Source organism: Macaca thibetana, chromosome 13 (genome assembly GCF_024542745.1).
Source record: "Macaca thibetana thibetana isolate TM-01 chromosome 13, ASM2454274v1, whole genome shotgun sequence".
Lineage (NCBI taxonomy): Eukaryota > Metazoa > Chordata > Mammalia > Primates > Cercopithecidae > Macaca > Macaca thibetana.
In genome coordinates this window covers 27044373-27064991 of record NC_065590.1, presented here as the reverse complement: position 1 = coordinate 27064991, position 20619 = coordinate 27044373, and the positions used below count along the sequence as shown (strand labels likewise).

Genomic DNA, 20619 nt, shown 5'->3' with positions numbered 1-20619 from the left:
TTTCAAGTAGCTGATTGATACCATCAACTGTCTTTAAAGACTCATCATGATCTATGATATTAAATTTTCCTTTACAAAAATTACGTTTTACATGGCATTTAACTTGTAAAACATAGTATTTATGACTGAAATGCTGATGAGAGTAATTTAAAGTATTTCAGAACACTTTCTCTACAGATAATTTGTCTTCAAATTCTTGCCTTAGCTTACAGTGCCTATATGATTGATACTACTGTACCAGTTGGGTTCAGTGGAGTTGGAAGTGCAAAATATTGGGGGTTGCATGTATGAAAGAGGAGAAGGGGCCGGGCGCGGTGGCTCACGCCTGTAATCCTAGCACTTTGGGAGGCTGAGGCGGGCGAATCACAAGGTCAGGAGATCGAGACCACGGTGAAACCCTGTCTCTACTAAAAATACAAAAAATAAGCCGGGCGAGGTGGCGGGCGCCTGTAGTCCCAGCTACTCGGGAGACTGGGGCAGGAGAATGGCTTGAACCCAGGAGGCGGAGCTTGCAGTGAGCCAGGATCGTGCCACTGCACTCCAGCTTGGGCGACAGAGCAAGACTCCGTCTCAAAAAAAAAAAAAAAAAGAAAGAGGAGAAGGGAGAAGGAGGAAGGAATACTGGGTAGTGAGGGCCTTACAGTGTGTTGCTGCTCAGAAAATATGTTGGCAAGGCCAGTGAGGAGTTCCAGTGCCAAAATTGCCCTTAGGAGGAGTTATTCATTAAGTAAAAATGGTCGGGTTCTACTCATTAACTGAAGCTGCTTGGGGAAAGCCTGTCATAGCTTGAAGGCCATAGTCAATCCCAAAGCATCTGTAGCTAGAGCTATCACCAAATTCTTGCTTATCTTTCTTGTTTTCTTTATAGTGTCTTTGAAAGAGAATACTTTTTTATGTTTATAAAGTCTGCTTTGTCAATTCCCTATTCTTTTATGATTCATGATTTTGGTTTTACATTTAAGAAATCCTTGCCTAACACAAGGTCACAACAATTTTTTTTCTGTTTTTTTTTTTTTTTTTTCTAGGAGTTTTATAGTTTTAAGCATTACATTTAGATTTTTAATTTATTTTGAGCTAATCTTTATAGGCAAATTTGGGGTCAAGGTTAATGTTTTTATGCATGGATTTCATCTTTGTCATCATCATTTTTTTTTAATTATACTTTAAGTTCTGGGATACATGTGCACAAAACGCAGGTTTGTTACATAGGTATATACATGCCATGGTGGTTTGCTGCACTTATCAATCCGTGATCTACGTTAGATATTTCTCCTAATGCTATCCCTCCCCTAGCCCCCCATCCCCCAATAGACCCTGGTGTGTGATGTTCCCCTATCTGTATCCATGTGTTCTCATTGCTCAGCTCCCACTTAGGAGTGAGAACATGCAGTGTTTGGTTTTCTGTTCCTGTGTTAGTTTGATGAGAATGATAGTTTCCAGCTTCATCCATGTCCCTGCAAAGGACATGAGCTCATCCTTTTTTTTTTATGGCTGCATAGTATTCCATGGTGTATATGTGCCACATTTTCTTTATCCAGTCTATCATTGATGGGCATTTGGGTTGGTTCCAAGTCTTTTCTATTGTAAATAGTGCTGCAATAAACATATGTGTACATGTGTCTTTATAGCAGAATGATTTGTAATCCTTTGGGTGTATACCCAGTAATTGGATTGCTGGGTCAAATGATATTTCTGGTTCTAGATCCTTGAGGAATCACCACGTTGTCTTCCACAATAGTTGAACTAATTTATACTTCCACCAACAGTGTAAAAGCATTCCTATTTCTCCACATCCTCTCCAGCATCTGTTGTTTCCTGACTTTTTAATGATTGCCATTCTAACTGGCATGAGATGGTATCTCATTGTGGTTTTGATTTGCATTTCTCTAATGACCAGTGATGATGAGCTTTTTTCATATGTTTGTTAGCCACATAAATGTCTTCTTTTGAGAAGTGTCTGTTCATATCCTTTGCCCACCTTTTGATGGGGTTGTTTTTTTCTTTTCTTTTCTTTTTTTTTTTTTTTTTTTTTTGAGACAGAGTCTCGCTCTCGCTCTGTCGCCCAGGCTTGGAGGGCAGTGGTGTGATCTCAGCTCACTGCAAGCTCTGCTTCGATGGGGTTGTTTTTTCCTTGTAAATTTGTTTATGTTCTTTGTAGATTCTGGATATCAGCCCTTTGTCAGATGGGTAGGTTGCAAAAATTTTCTCTCATTCTGTATGTTGCCTATCACTCTGATGATAGTTTCTTTTGCTATGCAGACGCTCTTTTGTTTAATTAGACCCCATTTGTAAATTTTGGCTTTTGTTGCCATTGCTTTTGGTGTTTTAGTCATGAATTCTTTGCCCATGCCTTTGTCCTGAATGGTATTGCCTAGGTTTTCTTCTTGGGTTTTTAGAGATCCTGAAAGAAGCACTAAATATGGAAAGGAAAACCCAGTACCAGCCACTGCGAAAATATACCAAATAGTAAAGACCATCGGCACTATAAAGAAACTGTATCAACTAATGGGTGAAATAACCAGTTAGCATCATAATGACAGGATCAAATTCATATGCAACAATATTGACCTTTAATGTAAATGGGCTAAATGCCCCAATTAAAAGACATCATCATTTCTTAGAGACTATCTGTATCAGTCTGTTTTCATGCTGCTGATAAAGACATAACCAAGACTGAGCATTGAAACAAAAAAAAGAGGTTTAAGGGACTCACAGTTCCACATGGCTGGGGAGGCCTCAAAATCATGGCTGAAGGCAAAAGGTCTTACATCACAGTTGTCAAGAGAGAATGAGAGCCAAGTGAAAGGGAAACCCCCTATAAAACCATTAGATCTTGTGAGACTTATTAACTACTACTACAACAGTACGGGGGAAACTGCCCCCATGATTCAATTATCTCCCACTGGGTCCCTTCCACAACACGAGATGAGATTTGGGTGGGGACACAGCTAAACCATATCACTATCCTTTTGCCATTGAATTGCCTTTTCACCTTTTCTAAAAGTCAATTGATCATATATGTAAGGATCTATTTTTAGAATCTGTTCTGTTGCATCAATTTATATGTCCATACTTTTGCCAATACCACACTGTATTGATTATTGTATCTTTGTAAGAATCTTGAAATCAAGTAATGCCTTCTAATGTTCTTTTTTCAAAATTGGTTTTGGGTACTTGAGTTTCTTTGCTTTTCTACATAATTTTTAAAATCAGCTTTTTTATTTCTAAGAAAAGGAAGAATTCTGCTATGATTCATCCTGGGATTATATTCAATCTATGGATCTATCCGGGGAGAACTGACACCTTAACATTATTAAAACTCCCAGTCTATGAACACACTGTATCTCTTAATTTGTTTAAGTCTTTTAAAATTTCTCATCAGCTTTGAAGTTTTCAACATACAGATCTTGTGTGTATTTCATGAAAGGTATACTTAAATATTTTGGCTGCTGTTTTAAATGACACTTAAAAAAATTTCAATTTCCAATTGTTTACTGATTCTATATAGAAATACAGTAGTTTAGTTTTGTGTGCATGTATGCATGTATGCGTGAATTGACCTTATATCCTGTGACCTTCTAAACTTAAGTATTATTTCTAATGTCATTTTTTTGTAGATTCTTTGAGATTTTGCTACATTGACAACTCTGTTATCTTCAAATAGTTTTAGTTTTATTTATGTTTTTTTCATTCTGTATTCTTTTCTTTTTCTTGACGATTGCACTGGCTAGGACTTCCATTATCATGGTGAATATAAGTGGTAAGTGCAGTCATCCTTACCTTGTTCCTGATATTAGAGAGAAAGTATTCAGTCTTTTGTCTTTAAGTAAGATGTTAGCTGTAGTTTTCCTGAGATTCCTTTATTGGGTTTAGGAAATCTCCTATTACATGTTTGCAGAGTCACTAGCCTGAAACGATGTTAAATATTTTTCAAAGGCATTTATTTACATCTACTGCAATGATCACAATGATCACAGTAAAAGGAAATTTAAAAAATGGTCCCATAAAGATTTCATCGTCAAGCTTATTTTCTTTGCCCTGGTATATAAGAAACCTTATGATCTCCCCCATGCCTACATTCCTCTAACCTTTTCATTCTTCACATGCATCTTTGGTTGTTTTGGTAAAAGGAATTGCTTACATTTATCTGACTATATTATGTTCATATCTAGCAGTGATATTGTAGTAAATGCCATACTTTGCCACCCAGATGTCTCCTGAAGCATAAAATACCTAGTCCCCAACTTGAGAGAACTGCTGGGTGATAGACCTCAGCTGTAAGCCCTCCCCAAGAGTTACCTTCTGATGGAAAGTACCACCTTATGTAGGTCATGCCAACTGCCCTGGAACATCCTGTGTCTAATGCAGGGAGAGAAAGCTCAGCCTCCACACCCCAAAAAGGGACAGTAACACTGCAGGTACAGTTCTGAAGGAGACCAATCCAACTTCACAGGTGCCCATGGGGTGAGTTTACACCTTGTTACCACTAGTTAGACTGGTTAGCCACTGCAGTTAGGTGACTGCAGTGACAGTTTTCCCATAGAAGACGGGTTTCCCAGGACATGAGACTTTCAGTGCTGAAAGTAGGAAAGTCCTGGGTAAAGCAGAATGACTTTGTCACCCAAAATTTCAAAGCCCAACTCCTCTCTAAAATCCTGCTTTACTCCTTTCTACCACAGTTGCTTATCTTGAGCACACTCCTTGCTTAACTTCCCTCATTCTAATCTCTGCCCTGGCACATGAGTGCAAAAATAGACATGAGAAGGACAAAAGAAGAAGCAGAGAGACCATCAAGGAAGGCGATTGCATTATTCCAACAGAGAAATTTATGAAAGTAACAGGCCTAGGTCAGTGACAGCAAAGATGGAAGACAGGTAGACAGACTCAAGATCCATTTTACAGATCAAGCTAATGAGTCTTATTGATGAATTGAATTATGGATCATGGAAGCCTATTTAGAGTTGAGGTTGAACAGTTGAGCAAATGCTGGCATCATTTACTGAAATGGGGAATATAATGATGATTCACTATACCTTCAATTCAGTTTGGGACGTGTGAGTGGAGATTTCAAGTAGACATAAAGTTCTAGAGCTAAAGAGAGGTCTGGATTGGTGGCGCAGATTTGAGAGACAGTGACATTCGGGTTATAATTTAAATCACAGGAGCAAATAGGACCCTCAGAAGAGAGTTCAAAGGTTTCAAGTTCTTTTGAGAATCTGATGAAAGTTAAGGACCTTCTTTTAAGATAAAAAGCTCATTCTTATAAAAATGTCTATATTAGTTTCCTAGAGCTTGCATAATAATGTGATATAAATGGGATACTTTAAAAGAACAGAAATGTATTATTTCATGCTTCTGGAGGCTAGAATTTTGAAGTCAGGGTGTTTGCAGGGGCATGCTCCCTCTGAAACCTTCAGGGGAGGATTCTTTCTTGACTTTTCTTGGCTCCTTGTGGTGGCTGTCAATCCTATACCTTGGCTTGTAGCTGCATCACTCCAATCTCTACCTCTGTTGTCACGTGGCAGTCTTCTCTTTTTGTGTCTGCCCTCTTCTTAAAAGGACACCAGTCACTGAAGACTAAGGGCCCACCCTAACCTATTAAGACTTCATCTTAACTAATACATGCAGCGCTCCTCCACCTTATATATATATGGTTTCATCATGAAGTCCTGTTGGTTAGGATTTCAACAAAACTTTGGAGACACAATTGAATCCATAAGAATTTTTAAAATTTTTTTACTTTTCCATAGGTTATTGGGGTATTTGGTTACATGAGTAAGTTCTTTAGTGGTGATTTGTGAGATTTTGGAGAACGCATCACCCAAGCAATATACACTGCATCCTATTTGTAGTCTTTTATCCCTCGCCCCCTACCACCCTTCCCCTGAAATCCCCAAAGTCCATTGTATGCCTTTACATTCTCATAGCTTAGCTCCCACATATCAGTGAGAACATACAATGTTTGGTTTTTCATTCCTGAGTTACTTCGTTTAGAATAATAGTCTCCAATCTCGTCCAGGTCACTGCAAATACCATTAATTCATTCATTTTCATGGCCATGTAGTATTCCGTTATATATATATATGTGTGTGTGGGTGTGTGTATGTGTGTGTGTGTGTGTATATATATGTGTGTATATATATATATGTCACAGTTTCTTTATCCACTCGTTGATTGATGGGCATTTGTGTTGATTCCATGATCATGGAATTTTGAATTGTGCTGCTATAAACATGCATGTGCAAGTATCTTTTTCATGTAATGACCTCTTTTCCTCTGGGTAGATACCCAGTAATGAGATTGCTGGATCAAATGGTAGTACTTTTAGTTATTTAAGGAGTCTCCACACTGTTTTCCATAGTGACTGTTTACGTTCCTACCAACAGTGTAGAAGTGTTCCCTGATCACCACATCCACGCCAACATCTACTGTCTTTTGATTTTTTGATTATGGCCATTCTGGCGGGAGTAAGGTAGTATCACATTGTGGTTTTGATTTGCATTTCCTTAGTCATTGGTGGTGTTGAGCATTTTTTCACATGTTTGTTGACCATTTGTATATCTTCTTTGGAGAGTTGTCTATTCATGTCCTTAGGCCACTTTTTGATGGGATTATTTTATTCTTACTGAGTTGTTTGAGTCTGTTATAGATTTTGGATATTCGTTCTTTGTCAGATGTATAGATTGTGAAGATTTTCTCCCACTCTGTGGTTGTCTGTTTACTCTGCTGACTGTTCTTTTGCTCTACAAAAGCTCTTTAGTTTAATTAAGTCGCAACTATTTATCGTTGTTTTTATTGCATTTGCTTTTGGGTTCTTGGTAATGAAATCCTTGCCTAAGCCTAATGTCTAGAAGGGTTTTTTCAATGTTATCATTGAGAATTTTTATAGTTTCATATCTTAGATTTAAGCCCTTAATCCATCTTGAGTTGATTTTTGTATAAGGTGAGAGATGAGGATCCAGTTTCATGTGGCTAGCCAATTATCCCAGCACCATTTGTTGAAAAGGATGTACTTTGCCCACTTTATGTTTTTGTTTGCTTTGTCAAAGATCAGTTGGCTGTATGAATTTGGGTTTATTTCTGGGTTCTCTATTCTGTTCCATTAGTCTATGTGCCTGTTTTTATACCAGTATCACACTGTTTTGGTGACAATGGCTTTATAGTATAGTTTGAAATCAGGTAGTGTGATGCCTCCAGATTTGTTCTTTCATCTTAGTCTTGCTTTGGCTATGCGGGCTTTTTTTGGTTCCATATGAATTTTAGAATTTTTTTTTCTAATTCTGATAAGAATGATGATGGTATTTTGATGGGCATTGCATTGAATTTGTAGATTGCTTTTGGCAGTATGGTCATTTTCACAATATTGATTCTGCCCATCCATGAGCACGGAATGTGTTTCCATTTGTTTGTGTCGTCTGTGATTTCTTTCAGCAGTGTTTTGTAATTTTCCTTGTAGAGGTCTTTCACCTCCTTGGTTAGGTGTGTTCTGAATTATTTTATTTTTTATTTTTTTGTAGCTATTGTAAAAGGGGTTTAGTTCCTGATTTGATTCTCTGCTTTGTCGACGTTGGTGTATAGAAGAGCTACTGATTTGTGTACATTAATCTTGTATCCAGAAATGTTGCTGAATTTTTTTTTTTTTATCAGTTCTAGGAGCTTTCTGGAGGAGTGTTTAGGGTTTTCAAGGTAAACAATCATACCGTCAGCAATGAATGATAGTTTGACTTCCTCTTTACTGACTTGGATGCCCTTTATTTCTTTCTCTTGTCTGATTGCTCTAGCTAAGGATTCCAGTACTGTGTTGAAGAGGAGTGGTGAGAGTGGGCATCCTTGTTTTGTTCCAGTTCTCAGAGGGAATGCTTTCACCTTTTCCCCACTCAGTATTATGTTGACTGTGGGTTTGTCATAGAAAACACATAGCACTTTTATGCCATTTTAAGGATTCAAAAATTTTTAATGCGCAACTTCCAGAAACATAATGCTGGACTCACCAACATTTGAAAGATGGGTGCAGGAAGAATTAATATAAAAAGAATGAGAAGATACAAGAAGATCAGGAGCATATATCTCCTTTCTAGGAAGCCAAAAGAAAAGAGTGTTCAAAGATCAACCCTGAAGCCATGGAAGAAAAGCACTGAAAATAATCCCCTGAAAATCAAATGAATCTGTTTGGTTTACCACAGGTAGCTCCACACAGTGTTGCTGATGATACTAGCAATATATATTAACACTCTTGGCCTTTCTAGATGCCAGGCACTATTCTAAGTACTCTTAATGTGTTGAATTATTTAATCCTCACATCAACTCTGTTATTATCCCCATTTTATAATGAGAAAACTGGAGAGGTAAAATATCCTTTTTACAGTGACATACCTAGCTGGAAAAAGAGCATCTCAAACCTTACGATGTTCAAATCATAACTTTTTCCTCTCTCCTGATCTGTATCTCCTCATGATTCCCCATTTCAGTCATTAAATAAAACTGCAAATCATTGACATTTTGTTTCTTAAATGAGGTCATCTCTTCATTTCATTTCATGAATTAAATGAATTCATTTTTCCTATTACCCAAACCAGAAAGTGCAGAATAATGTACTTCTCTCTGACTTTTTTTTTTTTTTTTTTTTTTTTTTTTTTCCGGCTATTTTCTGAGTTAACTTATTGGCTAAATGTGGTCAGTCTCTTGCTTAACATCTGTCAGTGGTTCTGCATTGCCATAGAATAAGTAGCCTGGGATCAGGCTATTTCCACCCTCACTCTCAAAGTGTTCCTAGAGGGCTGCATGACCACTCATCTAACCACATTGAACCATGTGTTGTGTTTCACCCTTTCCCTATGCTCTGTCTGTGATGGGTTTTCCTCTTGACACCTGGAGACCTCTCTTTGTATTTCAGCACCCAATTCACAGGCACCTTCTCTTATGAGGTATTCCATGGGATCTTGCGCCAAGGGCAAAACCAAAGGCAAAACCTAAATCAAGAAGACAACAGTTTTGACTTCAATGTGCATTTGATTTTGTCCAAGTCAGAAAATGTGAAAAAGACACAGGAGACAAATAAACAGGTAACTTGACTAAAGGACAGAATGTTAATGGCAGGCTGGTGCTGGCAACAAATTGTTGTTGAGCTTAAAGAAGGGAGACAAACCATTGGCTGGAAGTCAGGTCCTTCCAATTATATTGCACCATCAATGTAAATAATCCCCTCTCCCAAAAGGAGAGCTTTATGATGACAAGTGATGAAGAATTTTATGCTGTTCTGCTAAAATCACATTTATCATCTTGCATATTGGGCTTCAATTTTTAATTTACTCATTTTAATAAGCTTCATTACTTACAAGGTTGTTTATACAGTTTTTAACTGCTTCTAGGTTTTTGTTTTTCTGAGTCTTTTTTAGCTTTTAAATAATGGCTCTGATTATATAATTAAAGCAAACTACAGCAGATTACATTAAGAAGTTCACTTTTTTCGGAAGAGGGAATTTCACTCTTTGTTCACTTTCATATTATTCATTTTTCATAATTTAATATTACCAAAGATAGTTTATAAATACTATAATTAGCATATTTGTTGTTTTTCTTGAATGGATATTGTGATTTACCTTTAAAAGACTCATAATGATCTTTAGGTAGCACTGACAACTCCTGAACCCTGAAATCTTGAATTTTAGATCCTTTATTGCTTGTGGTTTCCCTTAGGCAAATTATGCAAAGTTTTTTTCTGTTGTTGTTTTTATTTTAGGTTTTGTTTACAGTTTTACTGCAAATTCTATATCATATACTTTAGAATTCAAAATGCAATAATAGACTTATATATGGGTGTGTGTGTATCATATTAAGTAAACTCAATAAGCAAAGCACTAATAGCAAAACACACACACACACAAGTATTGCTTTATCCCTATCTACTGTTTCTCCTCCCTTTTCTTTTCTTTTTTCAGATGGAGTCTCACTCTGTCACCCAGGCTGGAGTGCAGTGGTGTGATCTCGGCTCACTGCAACCTCCGCCTCCCAGGTTCAAGTGATTCTCCTGCCTCAGCCTCCTGAGTAGCTGGGATTACAGGCATGTGCCACCACACCCAGCTAATTTTGTATTTTTTAGTAGAGACGGGGTTTTTCCATGTTTGTCAGGCTGGTCTTGAACTCCAGACCTCAGGTGATCCACCTGCCTTGGCCTCCCAAAGTGCTGGGGTTACAGGCATGAGCCACCATGCCCAGCCTTCTCCATTTTCAGAACTGTACAGAACTCCCTCCTCTGTGCTCCATTACTTCCTATGTGTACTGCTGTCGTATGACGTGCACACTCTCTTATAACTTACGGGTTTACTTCTGTCTCTTCTCCTCTCTGATACAATTTTAGAATCTAGAAAATTACTTGCATTTTTGTATGTCCTTGGCACAATACTTGGGAATGATAGGCCCTTGCAGAATGAATGAATGAATGCCTAGAGTTTGTTCTATATGTGAGTCTCTGAGGTACTTGAATGTTTGTATGTGTGTTAAGAATATAAGAAACAATAACATCTCCCACTAATGTTTTACGGTAAATTCAAATGGTGGATAAAACATTTCCAAAATTAAAATAGAAGTCAACAGAGGCTGGAAGGGTAGTGGGGAGGGGGAGATTAAGAAGAAATGGCTAATGGGGACAAAAATAAAGTTAGATAGAAGGAATAAGATCTAGTGTTTGGTAGCACAATAGGGCAACTATAGTTAACAATAATTTATGGTACATTTCATAATAACTGAAAGAGTGGAATTAGAAAGTTCCTAACACAAGGAAATGATACCACAATTACCCCGATTTGATCATTACATATTCTATGCTTATATAAAAATATCACATGTACCCTATAAATATATACAACTATTATGTATTCATAATAATTAAAAATAAAAATAAAATGACAATGAAAACAAAATAACAAAAACAAGCAATCTCATGTAACTGTAAGGACAATCTTAGTTTGTTATCTGGATGGTTTATTTACCATTCACATATTTGTCTGTATATGACTGTAAATCCTCAAATATATGTAATATGTGATTTTAAAAAATAAGCCATATGATGCCATATATCAAAAAAATGTTTAAAGTGCCACACTGTTTCTAGGATTATCTATAACTTACAGTAACAAAGGCTTATATGGTTAATCAATGGCCATTTTATTGTATTCTTTCTTGTGTATGTATTAATTGCCCTTGTTAGTGCATCTTCCATTAATTCCCTGGAAAATTTGGCTTATACATTATTACATATGTTTTTCTTTTGCTTTTTCTTAGCACCTGTGGAAGTTTTATCCCAATTGTCTCATAGCACTCAAAGCAAGGTTTACTTTCAAAAGTGGAAGTTCAGTTGCCAAGAAACACTATGACAATAGCAAGTACTAAAACCGTAAATGACAGATGGAAGCTGTAGATTTCCAAGTTGGCTGAAATCCTCATCTTCGGAATGTCTTTCGATTTACTCATAATGATTGAAGAAATAGGAAATCTTCCAATCCTAGCTTCCCTGGAGTCAAAGTGACGTGTTTACTTCTAACTTAATGTGTATGCATATATGCACTCAACAAATTATATCAATTGTTCACATAATTTTATTGAAAAGGGAAGGAAGGGAGAAGGAAGGAAAAGCTTGAAATTTACCGTGTTTATTTCGAAACATATCTGAAAGCCAATTTACTGGTGTTTCACCTTCAATAAATCTCATTTTCCTCAAAATGAAATGACTTGTGCTTGGAAATATTGATGCTTAGCTGCAGAACTGAAATTTGAACATAGGACCCCTAATTTCACATTCAATATTTACCTCATCTTTCTTTTCTCATTATTCATTGGAATACTACATGAGAAAGGGTTGTTCCAAAATGCAATTCTGTAGAAAAATTTTAATGGTTATTGGTCTTTTATGTATTTCCTGGAATGGTTTGTTCCTTTTTAATCAATATGTTTATACATTCATCAGGTTTTCATACTACTAATATAACATAAACAAAATAAATCTAGTAATGGCACAGAAATTGATAACAAAACGTTTTATGGATATCTAAATATTTTCTTTAGCTTGTCATAATGAAAACAAAACAAAACAAAATTTAGGATAAACCATTAATTCCCCTGCAAGATAAAGATAATTCCTTCAATAATTCATTTATCTATTGTGCTTTAATTGTTTTTATTTTTATTTTTATTTTTTTTTAGATGAAGCCTTGCTCTGTCACCCAAGCTGGAGTGTAGTGGTATGATCATAGCTCACTGCAGCCTCGAACTTCTAGGATCAAGTGATCCTCTTGTCTCAGCCTTCCAAGTAGCTGGGACTACAGCTGTCCACCACCACTTCTGGCTAGTTTTTTTTTTCTATTTCATGTAGAGACATGGTCTAGCTATGTTGCCCAGATTGGTCTTGAACTTCTGGCCTCAAGCAGTCTTATTGCTTCAGCCTTTCAAAGCTTAAGGATTACAGGCATGAGCCACAGCATCGGCCTAATTGTTTTTAGATGCTAAGCACACTACCAAAAACAGAAGAAAACAAAAGTTATCTTGAATGCATAAAATTAGTTGGACACTAGATATATAAAAATTAAAGAATACAAACAAGTATGAGATGCAGTTTTTACTTCATGTCAAATATTGGGGAAGAGAGCAATACAGGTAATTTTCCTTGAAAAAATGAATTGCAAATTTAGTTTTTGAAATAACAGATATGATTGGCAGGTAGAAAATCAAAGTGTACATCCCAGACAGAACATACGGAACAAGAACCTGGTTGGGATGTTTCTTAATTGGTATTTATTCTGTACCTACTACACTACATTGGAGAGTAGCTTGAATTGATGTTTGATTGACTGAAGCCTAGAGCTCTATTTCATTTTGTACATAGTTTATAAACATAAAACTTAAGAAAAGTATAGCAATGGTTAACAAAATCCTTGAAGTAGAATGATGCATTTTACTTTTTTCACTAATCATTTCAGTTATTATTCCACATAAAAGAATACAATGTTTTTGCTATTATAATTGCTAAGATGTTACACTTCAAAACAGATCATCTGCCCAGCCTTTGGTAGCTTTATTTCCGAAAGTTGTACTGATACTAATGAGAATTCTTTTGTCAGTTACTTGGGTGTTGATATTTGATTCCAGCGATTTTTTTTTTTAATTTTTGGTTAGTGATTAATTAAAAGAAAATTTATATTTAAGAAACTAATACTATATTGTACTATTTCCCTACATGTAAAAAAAATCAGCGCCTTTTGTTTCTCACAAAGTTACTGTGAATGAGCTCACTACATTTTGTGTTGCCAAGTTAGTTCAGTGGACAATTTTTATTCACTTAAATAAGCCTAAGAAAGTACTTCATTTGTATAAACAAATATGAATATACTTAGTATAAAAATCTTATAGTACTGGGTCAGCATACTTTTCTCTTCATCTCCTTTATCTAAATGTAATTTATGTTAAATGTGGTGAAGGATACAGGAAGCATCTTCCACACCTTCTTCTCCTTTGCCTCTGATTTCTAGTCTGCACCAAGTCTGGCTCATTTTGCCTCTGGAAATATCCCTCAAATCAGTCTGCTTTTTTCTACCCTCAGGACCTCCAATTCCAAATCCCTATTGCTCTCTTGACCATTACAGTGGTCTCTTCATATGGCTATTCTCATCCTCCCTGGTGCCTAGTGGCCTTTTCTCTACACTGTAAGCAAAGGGCTCTTCAAGACACACATCTTATACCTGGCCTGCAGATTGAAAACGCGTTAGGAATCTCTCTGTACCCTTAAAGACAAAACCCCTGAGCATGGCCTATAAGGCCATATATGATCTGTTTCCTCTCCCTCCCTTCAGACACATTTCATACCCCACTCACCTACCACCATCCCCATTCAGATCACTGATCATACAGGTCTTCCATCCGCTGACCTTGACAGGCTCTTTTCTGATGTATGCTGGTCTTTTGCCAGATACATTTTTTTTTCTCTTCATCTTTTAGATGACAGTAAAATGTCATTTCCACAGGGAAGAGTTCCTTAACAACCTTACCTGGGTCAGAGGCTCCCATCATAGCATCATAACAGAGCGACTTTTGTCTCTGTTGCAACTGTTCATTAGTTTTATTTGCTTTCTGGCTTATCTGCCTGTCTTCCCTAGTAGATGGTAAGACCCAGAGGGCCTAAGCCATGTCTGCCTTTACTTATTATTTTATTACCCGGGTATAGGACATAAGTGGAAAAATTGTAGGATATTTGTGAATATCTATTAAGTCTATGAATGATAAAAAGGCTTTAGATTTTTAAATATTATGATTACGAACTGTTTAAGAGACAGAACCATAACCGTGCATGGTATTGTGTGCTGGTAGTCCCAGCTACTTGGGAGGCTGAGGTGGGAGAATCGCTTGAGTCTGGGAGGGGGAGGTTGCAGTGAGCTGAGATCGCATCACTGCACTGCAGCCTGGGTGATAGGGTGAGACCCCATCTCAAAAAAAAAAAAAAAAAAAACAAAAGAAAGAAAAAGACAAAGACAAAGACAACCAACCCATCATATGGACTATATGTATGGCACACCTCTTAAACATTCAGAAAAATAGAGATAGAAGCTTAAAAATTCATAGATTCTGTGGTCAGACTCTATTCTGTATACTCAACTATAACCTTGAAGAATGTTATCATCTACCTACAAATTTGTCATCTCTTCATTGTTATAATAATACTGAAATGCAGCTATATATATTGGTAATAGAAAATTATGTAAAAAATAAGTTTTTTGTCATTTTCCAATCTCCTTCCTTACCCCACCTCACAAATGTCACCAATTGCTCTAGGTACATAAAAACCCTACTACTTGGTTTTATATTTAGTCTTACTTGGAGAGATTGAAGAAGTGTGTTTACCCTTGAGTACTGAATATAAAGACTTTTCAAGAAGACAAAACAGCACTAAATGCAAGGACCTGTGTCTGTTTAGGAAAAAAAAAAAGGCAGAAATCACACTCAAAAGAGGGAAAAGAAATGAGATGAGATCTTGAAAACATGTAGAGAGAAATGAAAACAGGCACAGCCCAGACTATCTTTTTAGCAATCTACTGTGCTTCAACTTTTGAACATCTGAGAGTCCAAATAATGGTGTCCATATCACATCTCCCCTGGAGTCCAGTTTTGATGTTGATAAAAGTTGTTTTCACAACGTGCTGCTGCCAGATATGGTTTCTCTGAATCACCCAGAGGCTAAACACCATCTTCCTTTCTTCAGTTTATTTTGCGGTTATCATGCCTGAAGCATGGGTCACCATAGTTGGAAATAACTTTTAGTAGTTGCACGAGCCAATAAATGAATGTGTCTGTGGGCTGTGTTGGGGTCATGGGCTGTTTTTCCAGAGCATCACAATCAATCTTAGGATGAGACATTAGTTTGAGAACAGTTAGAACCACGTCTTATATTTCCCAGTTGTCTTACTAGGAACAACCCACTGCCCCAGGGCTTATGAGTCTGGACACGCCTCAATATTATTATTTCCCTTACTTTCTCAAAATTTAGTCAAGTTTGGTCGAACAGCTGACTTTGCTTTTTCAACTTAGTAAAAGTAAAAATCAATCTAAATGATCTTACACAAGATATTTTTTAAATGTAGAATATTCTAGAGGGGCAAGTGAGATCAAACCCAAAGATCCTACGTTGTGTAGCTACCATGGATGCCTAACAATCAATATGATGCACTGAGATGCTTTGTGATACAGATATACCTTCTAAACCATCAAGGTCACCTTGTTTTGATGTGGTTTTAATATCAAATATAATTTGTTTTCAAATTTCTCTACATTTGTTAATTCTTGTGTTTTGTTTTTATACTTTTTGTTAAATATATTATAGTGCCAGGCATAGCAGTTCACACCTGTAATCCCAGCACTTTGGGAGGCTGAGGCAGGAGGATTGCTTGAGGACAAGGGTTCAACACAAACCTTGGCAACATAGCGAGACCCCATTTCTGCAAAAAGTTAAAAATTAGCTGGGCATGGTGGAATGCCTCTGTAGTCATGGGAAGATCACTAAAGCCCAGGAGTTCAAGGTTGCCGGGAGCTAGGATTGTGCCATTGCACTCCGAACAGGGTGACAGAGGGAGATCCCGGATCCATAGGATTGTTTTTGATGGCATTAGAGAGCGAGAGAAAGACAGAATGGAACATAGTGCAGTGGAAGGAGGCAGTCAATGGACGCCATTACAGGACTTTAAAGTGATGATGCTATTGAATTTCAGATTACTCTGCCATGTTGAAAATTGGTTGGAGTAGAAATGGTGGTGCACCAGTTGGGATTTTTAAAATAGTCTATTGTGAGATAAGCGATGGTCCAAAATGGTGACAGTGGTGATTAAATAAAGTGTGGTGTATATAAAATATGGAGGTTGCGAGGGGAAAGAAAAATGAAAGATGAATTCTAATTATCTGTTTTAAGTATCTGAAGAGGATAGTGTTGCCATTACTACAAGGGGGAAGACAAGGTGAGGAACAGGTTTGAGCAGCTGGGGAGAGGATGGAATGCAGATTTCAGTTTGAGATTAAGAAGGCCCTATGACACTAAAATGAAGATATACAAAATAATGGGAAATATAAATTTTGAATTCAAAGGCAAGGTAAGAATTGGAGATATAAATTTAGGAAATATCATACAGATGATATTTATAGTCATATAGATGGCTAAGTTGATATAGGAAAAAGAATGTAGAGACAGAAAAAAGTGAAGAAGTTTGGGACCAAGCCCTGAGGATCAGAAGCATTTAGAAGAAGACACAAATACTCCATTTCTGATTACTTTGGATAAATGAGGATTGCTCTATCATAATATACTGCTGTAAATATCAATATATAATTATATGACATAGTAACGCTGTACCTTATGTGATATTATAATATGTTGTGATTGAAGAACTGCAGGTGCTGTCACCTCTTTTTGCATTGTTTTGTTTAGGTCTCATTGACTTACTTTTATAAATACGAAAAGAAGTACCTTACAAAATATATCCTACACAAAAAGTGGCATATATGTTAGCAAGTAAAAATTAGGTGTTAGATATTCTAGCCTATGCATTACTCTGCATATTTGTAGTAGCCAATGTAAAATAAAAAGAAAAAATATAATAATTAGTTGAATCACTAAGATTTTATAAATGACCATCTACATGATGTATTTCTTCTTTCATAAGTACTATTTTGAGAAACAGTGTTGGAAACTAAGGGGCATTTCATGCCCATAACAAAATTTGATAACAGTCAGATGAAATTATCAGGATGCAAAAAGAGAAAGGATGTACTGGTTCAAAGACAAGTTATGTGGCTGGAGGGTAAATGTTGTTTCTTATAACTTAGCTTTCCCTATAGTTCCACAATTTTGGTAATTGGAGTAGAGGGCAGTTATAGGGATCCAGGGTAAATGCCATTCGGCCTCAACCAAACCAACCAAGTACACATGGCCTCCTGGAGCAACTGCCGCCACTATCATCTTCATATCTGCATGTCTTCTGGGATCTAGCACGGAATGGAGCTAACAGTGTTACAAGTCATAATGCCAAAGAACAGAAGAATGTATGTATGTTTGCATCTGGACACGTGCTTCTATGAGAAGTTTATTAGATAAATGCCAATTTCTTCCATTACCTTCAACCTCCTTCATTTCAACAAGGGCTCTGTGTGTAGGCTTCTTTCTGAGTTCACAAGTGTAATCACCTCCAAACACAATCATCAAGGAAAGAGAATAGTGGCTTATTGGGACAACTTTTCAATTGGGCTTAAAGAGTGCTATAATTCAATGAGGGAAGATAATTGGATCACCTCCAGACTCAGGAAGAGAGGGAGAGTCATTAAACTGGCTTCAGAGACACTGGCCACTTTATTAACAACATCCAGGCTTATGGCATAAATCCACATGGCATTTTTCAAGGAAATGATATTTTTCAAGCATGGAATAATGTCTGAAGTTCAGACTGCTCCCGTGGCTTTAAGAGATGTAGCCAAAACATAATTACCTACATAACAATTAGATGGTAATTTTTTTTTTTTTTTTTTTTTTTTTAGACAAAGTCTCACTCTGTCACCCAGGCTGGAGTGCAGTGGCTTGATCTCGGCTCACTGCAGACTCCACCTCCCAGTTCAAGCGATTCTTGTGCCTCAGCCTCCCGAGTAGCTAGGATTACAGGCACCCGCCACCATGCCTGGCTAAATTTTTTATTTTTCGTAGAAACAGGATTTCACCACGTTGGCCAGGCTGGTCTCAAACTCCTGACCTCAGGTGATCCACCTGCCTCAGCCTCCCAAAGTGCTGCGATTAGAGGAGTGAGCCACTATGCCTGCCCAAATTGTAATTTTTAAAAGGCAAATAATTAGAATATTTTGATAAGCATAAGCTGAAAGTTGAGCGAAATGTAGTTGGCTTGCAGATGGAAAATCCACAAGGGGTCATCCAGAATATTAGCAAGCCCACCGGAGTGAGAGTCAATTGTTTGATGCAAACTGAAGAACCTCTTGTTCAAGGAGCAGTGAACCTGCATATGGGTGATGACCAAGGAGCATGACACATGGAATGCTTCATTGTCTACCTGAAGAGACAGCTGCAGCCAGAAATTGACTTTTATAACCATCGTTTACACAGAGACTTCTACTGTAATAGAAGCAACTCTGTAGATGCCCCGAAAGGAATATGTATCAGTCTATGCCCTTGGGCACAAATATATGTTTTTTTTTTTTTTTAAGTCTTATGCGTCAACAAGAGAAACAATACTTAACAGAGGCAAAGGAATAGGAAAATAAAAAGGATTTGGAATGAGTGAGTTTTATTATCACACTGTCATGTAGTCACATGAGATGAATTGCCTGGTAAATACCAACATAAAGTTTCCACAATGGAGTTATGTCAAAGTAAGTTGGTATTGCTTCATTGTTTTATTGTCTGAAAACCAAATTGTTTTTATAATTTTTATCTGGCCCACCTAAAACATATGTTCTTGAGTCTAAAAGAAACTGTCTCATATGCATTCTTTTCTTTGTTGAGCTTTTCCTTAATAATTGCCTTTTAGTTATATTATCTTAAATATATTGTGATATAGAGTATAAGCAATAACTTACATGTGAGGTTAAAAGAAAGCAATGAGAAAGTAATAACCTTCTGCATCAGTTCTTTTCATTAAAGATCTTTGCATTTGATAATTTTTCCCTTCAAGTTGTTAATATTAAAATAACCTGAAGGTCCTTTATTTTTGGTTTCTCATTTCTATATGGAAGGCAACACTTCAACGATTGCCTAATGTCATATTTGCCAATAAACCTAAAATGCATCATTTTGAGACATATCCATTATGATTATTATGGCATTTTATTTTTACCCATTTATAAGCTAAGCAGTGCAAAATAATGCAAATACAACTACAAATGAGGACCCCGCCTGTGATACTCACTGCCTGGCAGAAAATTACCTTCACTGTAAAATGAATGTAGATAATTTACTTTCACTATAAAGAGTGATGTCTTAAAGGAGAAGGTGAATTTAGCAGGAAAGAAAGAATATTGGAAAAACTTACATTAAAGATCAGTTGCAAAGTAATGGCATTGCCTTTCAGACAAAAAGGAGGAAAATCCTAGGAATAAAGTGTCTGCTATTGGACCCAGTGTTTACTGAAGGAAAAGCAAGAGTCTGCTGAATTGAAAGATACACTGTTTGAGAGAATTATCTGCCACATATTAGCTCTGGTTTTAACTAACAACATCAGCATCACCTGAGAACCTGTTAGAAATGCAAATTCTCAGCTCCATCCCAGACCCATGGAAACAGAAAATCTGTGTTTTCACAGACCCTCCAGGTGATTTTGATGCACTCTTAAGATTGAGAACCACTGGTCTGAACTGGGATAGTTGTTTGAATTGCCCAGGTGAACTGCCCACATTGATTAGATTGACTGAAGAGCTGTCAGAAGTCTCAATCAGTCTTTCCTTCCTTGGTGGACTTATTGATGTGTTTAAGTGAAATGTTTTGAAACCTACCCCATTCTTATGAGTTATTTAAGAGGGGTCAGTTTTACTTCAAGAATGGGAACAGTTGAGATCTGACCACTTGAAAAGGAACATGTTATCCTTAGTTCAAGCAGTCGAATCTCATTTTTTGATGATCAGAGATAGCTCTGTAGGAGGAATGCAGAAGGAAACGGCTTATTCCACATGTAAAAACTTTCCCCTAGGCTGGACGTAGTTGGCTCACACCTGTAATCTCAGCACTTTGGGAGGCCGAGGTGGGCGGATCATAAGGTCGGGAGTTCGAGACCAGCCTGGCCAATATGGTGAAACCTCATCTCAGCTAAAACTACAAAAAAAAAAAAAAAAAAAAAAAAAAAAAGGCCAGGTGTAGTGGCAGGTGCCTGTAGTTCCAGCTACTCTGGAGGCTGAAGCAGGAGAATCGCTTGATCCCAGGAGGCAGAGGTTGCAGTGAGCTGAGATTGCACCACTGCACTCCAGCCTGGGTGACAGAGCAAGACTGTCTCAAAAAAACCCCAAAAACCAAAAACCGAAAAAAACTCTTCCCGTATAAAATGTCTTTTATTCACCTGCTTACTCATGTCTGTTTTAAAAAAGAGGAGTATGTATTCC

General features: G+C 37.0%; 1 protein-coding gene across 3 annotated transcripts in view; it reads left to right on the top strand.

The window, feature by feature from the left end:
• The window catches only part of CTNNA2 (catenin alpha 2), a 1178402-nt gene that overhangs the window by 332939 nt on the left and 824844 nt on the right, over positions 1-20619 (top strand). The window lies entirely within an intron of this gene.